This window comes from Bidens hawaiensis, unplaced genomic scaffold (genome assembly GCF_021521415.1).
Source record: "Bidens hawaiensis isolate Kalapana, Puna unplaced genomic scaffold, B.hawaiensis_p1.1 tig00012228_1, whole genome shotgun sequence".
Classification (NCBI taxonomy): domain Eukaryota; kingdom Viridiplantae; phylum Streptophyta; class Magnoliopsida; order Asterales; family Asteraceae; genus Bidens; species Bidens hawaiensis.
This window is the reverse complement of record NW_027491987.1, coordinates 332832-342625: the sequence shown is the minus strand read 5'-3', so window position 1 is coordinate 342625 and position 9794 is coordinate 332832.

The following is a 9794-nucleotide window of genomic DNA, read 5'->3' as shown; positions in this document are numbered from 1 at the left end:
AAATACACATCATCTTAACAAACACAAATAAATATCCAAAAGAACAACAAAAACATCAAAGCTTGTCTTTTTATTAAATAACCTAAAGGGCCAAACAAAGTTATTCATATCTTCACTTCAACCATGTATATAACCTGCAATATGTATACAAAATACAATAGGTTTGTAAACATAAAGTTGAGCAAGTAATCACTAGTTGTTTATAAATATAATATACGAGAAAACTGCAAATCAATATCATGAGCATCAACAATTAATTGGTGTCATTTGACCATGCCTAGAGAATCGGGTTATGGCTACTGATACGGCATATGATCATACTTACTGCGATATATTATGATGACCTTCTCCGAATGCGAAATAAACAAATAAGCAAGTAAGCAAATAGCGTATAGGCATTTTAAATTGATCAACCACACAATATTCGTGTTTTGCAAGTGACGTATTACGATATAAAAATATTATAAGGTACGCATAAGGTCCCCAAAAGGTTTAAAAATAGTAAAAGATTGGGAGTGATAACTCAAAGGTTTAAAAAAGTTAATTAGTTTAGATAAGGTGGTGATGGTTGCAAGTATTTCAGATGGGATACGGCCCATTATAGGGTTTTTTTGTTTGGAAAAGCTGGAGAGACTTTCGGCTAGGTAGGTTGGTTACAGCTAGGTTCTTACGTTTCTTATTATAAGGGTGAGTAGAGGTGAATGGTTTGTAGTTACCCGCAGAGCGGTTAGTGGAAGAGGTTGGACTGGTTACATTGATGTTTTGGATTTGGGTTAGTATTCTCGAAATTGCAGCAGCCATCTCCTTGCCTATACAAGCGGCCATACGACGGTCGAAGGCTTAGGTGGAATGATGTTGAGTATGACGGCAGTTTCCTTGAAAAGAAAACATCCTATGGGGATAAGAAAAACGAAATATAATAAAATGGGGGGGTAAATGTGTAATTTCTATAAATAAAATGAAGTTTGTGACATCACTAAAAAGCTCAATTAAATTTTAATAGAAATTAAAAGAAATTTTATCCTTTTGTTAAAGAGGTAGTATTCATTAATTAAGTTATAATAAAAAGGATCCAATTACAATAAAGAGGCAGGTAAGCGGACAACAAGTTGCGTCGCCATCCCCTTTTGAATGGCAAACTCGATCATACTAAAAACAAAGTTATAGTTCTTTGACATTGATAAGTTACTGTGCACGACCCGCTGAACTCTTTTCAGAAACGTAAAGGCTTCGGGGGCAAGGACCCAAATGTATCAAAGGCAAAAGGAATGAAGACATGATGATTCTCGGCACATGCTTTCTCATGCTTAGCAATTTTTCCTGATTCCACCTTCAACACAGCTTGCCTAATAAGAAGCCCGGTGTCTCTAATCTTGACAAAGGGGGATGCCCTAGTAAGGTTAATACAAGTGTGTTTCCCCTACCCATCCAAACACAAGAACTTCTGTCGACCGGAGAGTAGACCTCCCTTCAAGTGAATCCGTCAGGAAATTCACAAGAGCTTTTTTTTTGCCGAGATCCCCGCTTGTTTTAACACATCACAAAGGACATCTTTGAAAAAATCATGTCTATATTTAAACCCCAGATGTTCGTTGCAATGAACCGCATGTTCACCAAAATTATCTAAACAAACTTTACAACAAACCGGAAATGGCTCATCAACGGGAACAGCGGGATCAGTAAATGATATTTAAGAATGGCATGGTCTCCTCTGTTGGCATGTGCTGGCCTAACCCTTCGACGGAGATGATGGTAAAAAAATCCTAAGCGTTGGTAGCCTGAAGACATTCTAACACCGCTCTCTGGTGACTGGATAAGCTAAACTTCTCTCCCAAATTTTGGACAATTTTATAATGGGCACTCGCCAAAGCAGATTGATTTTTAGAGGGGGGGGGGGTGTCCTTATTAGTGAACCCGCAAAGATCAAACCAGGGAAGGGAATTATGCAAATAATCCAACGCACACCCATAATCCGAATACAACCCATCTACACCACAATCCCCAAAAATGTGGTTATGCAACCTCTAGATTGTGCCTTCGATGCTACGAAAGCACATGTGGAAACATCCTCAGCTGAATATAAACCTAAATAAAACACATAAAGCCCCACAAAAGCACGTATAGGGTCCTAAGCATGCTACTAGGCAATTTCTAATGGCCTATCTTACAGCCTTCAGCTTTGATACCAATCTGTCACACCCAACCTAAGGCGGAAATACTGGGGCACAAACAGATTACTCACGGCTCACAAGACACTATCATACAATATTTACGACAATATCTAAATTATTTATTACATTCAAATCAAATACATGGCGTTATAAAAAACAAAAATAAATATCCAAAAGAACAAACAAAAACATTCAAGCTTGTCTTTTTATTAAATAACCTAAAGCCAGACTAAGTTCCTCATATATTCACTTCAACCATGTATATAACCTGTAATATGCGTACAAAATAGAATATGTTTGTCAACATAAAGTTGAGCAAATAATCATCAGTTGTTGATAAATATAATATACGAGAAAACTGCAAATCAATATCAAGAGCATCAACAATTAAATACTGAGCAAATAATTGGTGTCATTTGGCATGCCTAACGAATCAGGCTATGGTTACTAAAACGATGTATGATCATACTTACAGGTTCTTCCCCTTACGGTTACTACTAGAACACGTCATCTCTTTTTCTTCAAGGAGAAATAGTAAAATAAAAATAAATAATGGGAATTCTTAAGAAATTTTCTGTAATGAATTCAAATAAAAGAAATCTAAGGTTTTTATAAAAAATTCAAGTAAGAAAATATTCTGAGAGTGAGGTGTGGCCTAGTGTTTGTGTGTATATGATTAAATAATAAAATAAATAAATATATAATAATCTGCTAACAACTAAATAAAACACATAACGTCACACAAAAGCACGTATAGGGCCCTAAGCATGCTACTAGGTAATTTCTAGTGGCTTATCTTATAGCCTTCGGCTTTGATACCAATTTGTCAGACCCAACCTAAGGCGGAAATGCTGGGGCACAAATTGATTGCTCACGCTCACAAGACACTATCATACAATATTTAAGGCAATATCTAAATTATTTTATTAAATTTAAATCAAATACACGTCGTCTCAAAAAACACAAATAAATATCCGAAAGAACAAACCAAATCATCCAAGCTTGTCTTTTTATTAAATAACCTAAAGCCAAACTAAGTTCTTCATATCTTCACTTCAACCATGTATATAACCTACAATATGCGTAGAAAATACAATAGGTTTGTCAACATAAAGTTGAGCAAATATGTAACACCTTGGCATAAGCGGAAACGCCTGAGTGTAACGTACAGATTGCTCAAAATATATGTGACACTATTAAGTGACAATATTATCATTAATTAATTTCAACATCAAGTACACAAGTTGTAACAAGAAATACAAGAAAATTATATGAACAAATAAACAACTTGTCTATTTCTTTTTATAACCTAAGCTCTAGTCTCTTCTCCATGTCTCATTCTCTAATGACTGCACCTGTAGGTTAACTAAACAAATAGTTAGTGAGTGCACACAAGTTTTGTTATATATAATATAAAAGCATGCAATTCTATGAGATATGTGATAATCGAGCAAGTAAGGTCCTTTTCAGTTGGTGTAACATCGTGAAAATACCCCATCTAATTTTGGGCCAAAATTGAAAATTTTAGAAGTTAAAGGGGCTAAAATGCCAAACCCGGAAGTATGAGGACTGAAAATATAAATTCTGAAATTTATGCATCTTCGCGTATCGCGAAGATGCAAAGCTAAACATCTTCGCGTATCGTGAAGTTGCTGGCACACGATTCAAAGCTTATCCAATGACGTGTCGACACGTGGTAGCACGGGATTGACATGCAAGATTGCGGCGCCGTACATGCAATTTCGCGTATCGCAAACCGCCATAACCTGCATCTTCGCGTATCAATTTCGGCTATAAATAGGGCAGCTACGAGTTCAGTCGTTTTCATCCCATTTTCACCTTAATTTTCACATAGTTAACATCGGGAAGCGTGCTGGGAAGTTCCGGGGTTCCGAGGGCTGTTCTCGGGAAGAAACGAGGTGTTGTTACGCTGTTAAACGAGCTGCTGATCTCGTAAACGAAGCACAAGTTGAATTGATGCTTTTTTCTTACTTTTCACTCCGACTAGCCGATTAACGTAGGATTAAGGTTAAGTTACTTTACTATTTACTTTACTATATAGTTATTAGAACCTAGTTAAGGGTATAGTTGTTAAATTGTAAATGTTTTCCAAGTAATGTTTTACAAAGTAAAGACGTTGCTTCCATGTGAAGCAATGTTATCAAAACTACTATTTTGACGGGCACGTGGTAAATGGAAGGGGGATATCAATAGTAGACTCTTCTTGTCTAAGGAAAGCAATTTGTATCAACCGCGGGACCCGTTTGCTTACATGGAGAAGTTTGCCAACGTGATATCCTTTATTAGGCTAAAGTGTGCTATTCCAAACGTCATATGTAAATCCAATTTTTTTTTCATAAAACGACTATAACTATATTAAGGTTAGGTCAAACCTAAGATTCTGTTGATCACACCTCGAGTTTACTGAACTGAATCATACATCAAGTCTGCTGATCAAACCTTGAGTCTGCTGAACTGAAAAAGACTTAAAGTCTGCTAAATAATATCAACTAGGTACTTATGCATACCTATTATGAATATAGGTGAATAGCATACTGAAGTTTAGGAGTTTGATATTATCTACTGATTATACAAGGAGAACACGTTAACCTTTTACTGTCTGAACTGATTTTACTCATGTAATATACGGGTTGTTTGTTACAAAGAGTCTGATAAATGTTTGCATGAGATATGATCTCTAAAATAGTTATAATACAAAATAGATAATAAAAAGAAACTCAGACCGAATACACATGTGTCTGGATCCAAACATAACTGTTAATTGACAGATTAAACCAAGTCAGTCATAACCGGTTCTCCAACAGGATTACATAGCCTAGGGGAAGGTTGTCTCCGAACACGGGCTATGTACTCGGGGAACCTTTGAATTGTGTGTGTAGGGAAGTGGTACAAATCCCGGGAATAACAGGCATTCCTGTTGAGTTTGTGAATAGAAAACAATGTTTGTATTTAACGACTGTTATAAACTAATTTAACGAGTTAACGTTTCACCAGCACATAGCTGAAGTGTTTTCCTACCCTTGCAGGTAATTAGATGACAGTAGATAGTACACAAGGATTGGAGTCATAGAAGATCGCTTAAGATGGCTCGTTTTTGAATACTTATAAATCCTTGTAATATTAATATCACTATTTTGTAAAACTACAAACTCGGGTATTTAATTCCCGAGTAATTTTGATAATGTAAATTAATATTTTAATAAATTAAGACTTCTGCTAAAATGCATCCGCTGCTCTGATACACCTAGGCCCTGAGTCGGGGTGTGACAGGTTGGTATAAGAGCCATCGGTTTCAGCGAATTAGGTATTAATATAAATTAGTACCTAAGCTTTAAGCATTTATCTATTAAGTAGGGATAAGTTATGATTGGTAGTCTACCTATCCCTAAGTTTATATATATACAAATGTCGTATACAAATTATTACGGATAAAAACGTCGGGTTGCAAGGAGGTAAAATCCTGCTCCCGATGCCGAGCCGTCTGATAGATCTAGCACAAATTTTGGTCCTAAGTGGCCAACTGTATCGGTGAACCCGACTGAACCGGTGTACACAAACCCGGCTGATCTGAATAACTTTAATAACCTGCTGAATCCAAATCTGATGAATCAGATGAACCAATACCCTATCGATCAAATCGATCCCTACCTGGCTTACGGAAGCCAACCAGCATATGCTCCAGGAAGCCCTGAAATGCCAATTGAAAAATCAAGTGACACTTCAGAAAGTGTTCCGCTGACTGGTACCCCAAACTACTATCCATATGATATGGAAATTCAGAGTAGGGGTAAACAAGAAACAAGTACTGAATCCTCTAGCCGGATGAATTGTCATTCCAACCAGAGTCTGTGGCATTTTGGATCACCGCCACCAGGTGCCCAGATTCTAGCAAGACCAATCCACTATTCTGAGGTTCCTGGTTTTCCACCATACTAAGGTCCTATACCGCCTGAGGCTGAACAAGCAAATGAGACACGGGAGGAGGCCCGTTTAATTGAGGAGTTTTATACAACCAACCTTCCCGACGAGGAAATGCAGGCTTATGTAGCAAATCCTCACCTGTATCCAAGGGAAACCGCTTATCTTTTCCCTTTTGTATCCGCACCGTTAGGATATCCTAACCCTCCTAACTCGGTGATGGACGAACTAAGAAACGAGAGGGTTAAAAAGAAAAAGATAAGCAACAAGATCATCAAGAAATGTGACAAAATGAAGAGCCTAGTTAAGAAATGGGCCAAGGATTATGATTATATAAATAATGTTGTTTAAACATGTTGTATTTTTCTATCCTTCTGTACTATTATGAATAAAAGCTTGTGTTTTGTGTTTTAAATCCATGAATTTACGTGATTCACAGAATGTCTGAACAAAGAGAACAAGTAAGTCAAAGGAGTCAAGCTGATAAAGGCAAAGCTCCTGAAAATAATACTAAATCAATCCAGGAAGAATACATTGGAGGAATTCGTGATATGATAAAGGAAACAGTTTCCCCGCTAATCAATGAAGCTGTGACTCCTCTAATAAAAATAGTTCGAGAACACACGGCCAATTCTAAAAGTTTGGCTAAATCAAAATCAACAAAACAAATACAGTCAAGCCATAGTGTGTCTGTACACTCCAAAAGAAAAGAATCAAAGAGGACAAGAGATGAAAATGAAAAGAAAAATGAGGGTTATGAAAGTTCCACTTCTGAACATGTCCCGAGCAAGATAAAAAGAGTAAAAGTCAGCACGGGATGCACGTTCAAAGATTTCCAAGTGTATAAATCAAAGGAATTCTATGGGGATAAAGGGGCAATAACAAAGCTTCGTTGGCTCGAGGAGATTGAGTTAATAATTATTATAAGTAAATGTACCGAAGAAGAAAGTATCCAGTACTCATCCCAGATGTTCAAGGGAGAGGCGCTGGAATGGTGGAATACATTGATTGATGTGAAAGGGAGAAGTAATATGTATAACCTGGAATGGAAGACTTTTAAAGAGTTAATCAAGCAAAGGTTCTGTCCTATTCATGAGGTGGATCAAATCCAAACTAAGCTTTGGAATCATAAAGTTATAGGCACAAATATCAAAGAATATAACACTAAATTCCTTGAGTATTGCCGACTTGTACCGCATTTGGTTACACTAGAACATAACAAGGTGACGCGGTATATTTATTGTATATTGTCTACTGATTATACAAGGTGAACACGTTAACCTTTTACTGTTTGAACTGATTTTACTCATGTAATAGACGGGTTGTTTATTACAAAGAGTCTGATAAATGTTTGCATGAGATATTATCTCTTAAATCGTTATAATACAAAATAGATAATAAAAAGCAACTCAAACCGAATACACATGTGTCTGGATCCAAACATAACTGATAATTGGCAGATAAAACCAAGTCAGTCATAATCGGTTCTCCAACATGGTTACATAGCCTAGGGGAAGGTTGTCTCCGAACATGGGCTATGTACTCGGGGAACCTTTGAATTGTGTGTGTAGGGAAGTGGTACAAATCCCGGGAATGACAGGCATTCATGCTGAGTTTGTGAACAGAAAACTATGTTTGTATTTAACGACTGTTATAAGCTGATTTATTAAGTCACTGTTTCACCAGCACATTGCTGACGTGTTTTCCTACCCTTGCAGGTAATTAGATAACAGTAGATAGTACACAAGGATTGGAGTCATAGAAGATCGCTTAAGATGGCTCGTTTTTGAATACTTATAAATCCTTGTAATATTAATATCACTGTTTTGTAAAACTACAAACTCGGGTATTAATTCCAGAGTAATTTTGATAGTGTAAATTAATAATTTAATAAATTAAGACTTCCGCTAAAATGAATCCGCTACTCTGATATATTTACAAAACAGGTACCAACTGACAATCACACACCTAGGCCATGAGTCGGGGTGTGACAGTTAGTAACAACCAATGTACTCGGATAATTGCGCATGGTGCTTTTCAGTTGGTAACAACCAACATACTCGGATAATGAGGCCATTTTTCACTCATAACAAAATGGTCTTGAGTGCAAAGGGTGAGGATACCATGTGCAAGTAAGTTTTGAGCAAGTAATCAAGTAAACACACAAGTCCATGATATGAATTATGGTTTTGTAAATGAACAAGTAAACAATTGACTCGATAAGATATATATGCTACCCCCAAAAATGTAAAAACGTTAAAAAAGGGGCGTGAGAAACTCACCTTGAAATTGAAAATAAACTTGAAATAACAACCGAAAGCTCGTTAAAGAAATTGAAGCGATCAAACCTCATGAACTATAATTAAAATACAAAATTAAAGACTAACTGCTGCAACTAAATAAACTAACTTGATTATGACATGAATGTTAAGAAAATAATGTGATTATGCATGTTGTGGGCGGATGGGTTGCCATAGTGTTTGGTGATACGTGCTAAATATTATATGTGTATGTGTGTCTATATACATGCTACGTGAAGAGGCGTAGGAAATACTATTTGCAGAAAATTACTAATCATTTGTGTGTACACTGTGTAATGTTTGAGTTTACATGGAATCATTGTGGGCGGAAGCGGGGCCACAGTGGTTGATGTTACGAGAAACCGTTGTGGGCGGAAGGGGGGGCCACAGTGGTTGATTTTATATGGAACCGTTATGGGCGAAAGGGGTATCACAGTGGTTGATTAAACACGGAATTTGGAAATACGCAATACGAATAAACAGTCACGACTTTATTGTAATTTCAAATTCATATTACAAACTTACATGCCTGCATATGTACACACAGAGACACAGTTGTACATATATACAAACGAAAATAAATTTTTATATATGCGCGTACAAGCAACTATGACCGTGTGGTACGCAGAACTGATTTCGTTAAAACTTATGAAACTCGCCAAATATTCGTAGTTGACCGTTTTTAAACATGCTTTTCAGGTAATTAGAAAGGTGGAATAGATTGCTTATGTGTTTCGTGTTCGGGTTGTGAAAGATGCTGTGAACATTTGAGTTAGAAGTAAAGTAGTTGAAGAACTAGTTTGGATTGTATCACCTAGTCTGAAAAAGATGTTAGAACAATGTGATATATTGTAAATTAGTTAGTAATGTTTCTTTATGAACAATGTATTTGATACCAGTTGTATCTGTTACATTTCCGTTTTATGCTTCTGCATATTGCTCAACGGGGTGTGACAGTATGAAAGTTAAATAATTTAGTTTTAGGAATTTTGCATTTTTTTAATATATATATATATATATATATATGTGTGTGTGTGTATTAGTTTAAGGTATTTTGTATTATTATATTGTTTTAAGCTTTAACAGGATTTTAACGATTTTATTATTATTTTAATATTATTTAACTATTAATTTCTTATTAATATGAGAATTATAGTAATTATAGACATGGATTTTATCGGTCTAATATTATTCCGAATATGATTACGTTAGCGTATTTGAAGATATTAACGAAATGTAAATAAAATATAATAATATAATATTAATCGAGTTTTCACAAAACTTTAACGGCTATGAAAAGTTAGCTTTTTAGATGAAACTTGATAAAAAATAATTTATAACTAATTTTTATTTAACTTAAAATAATTTAATTTGATTATAATAA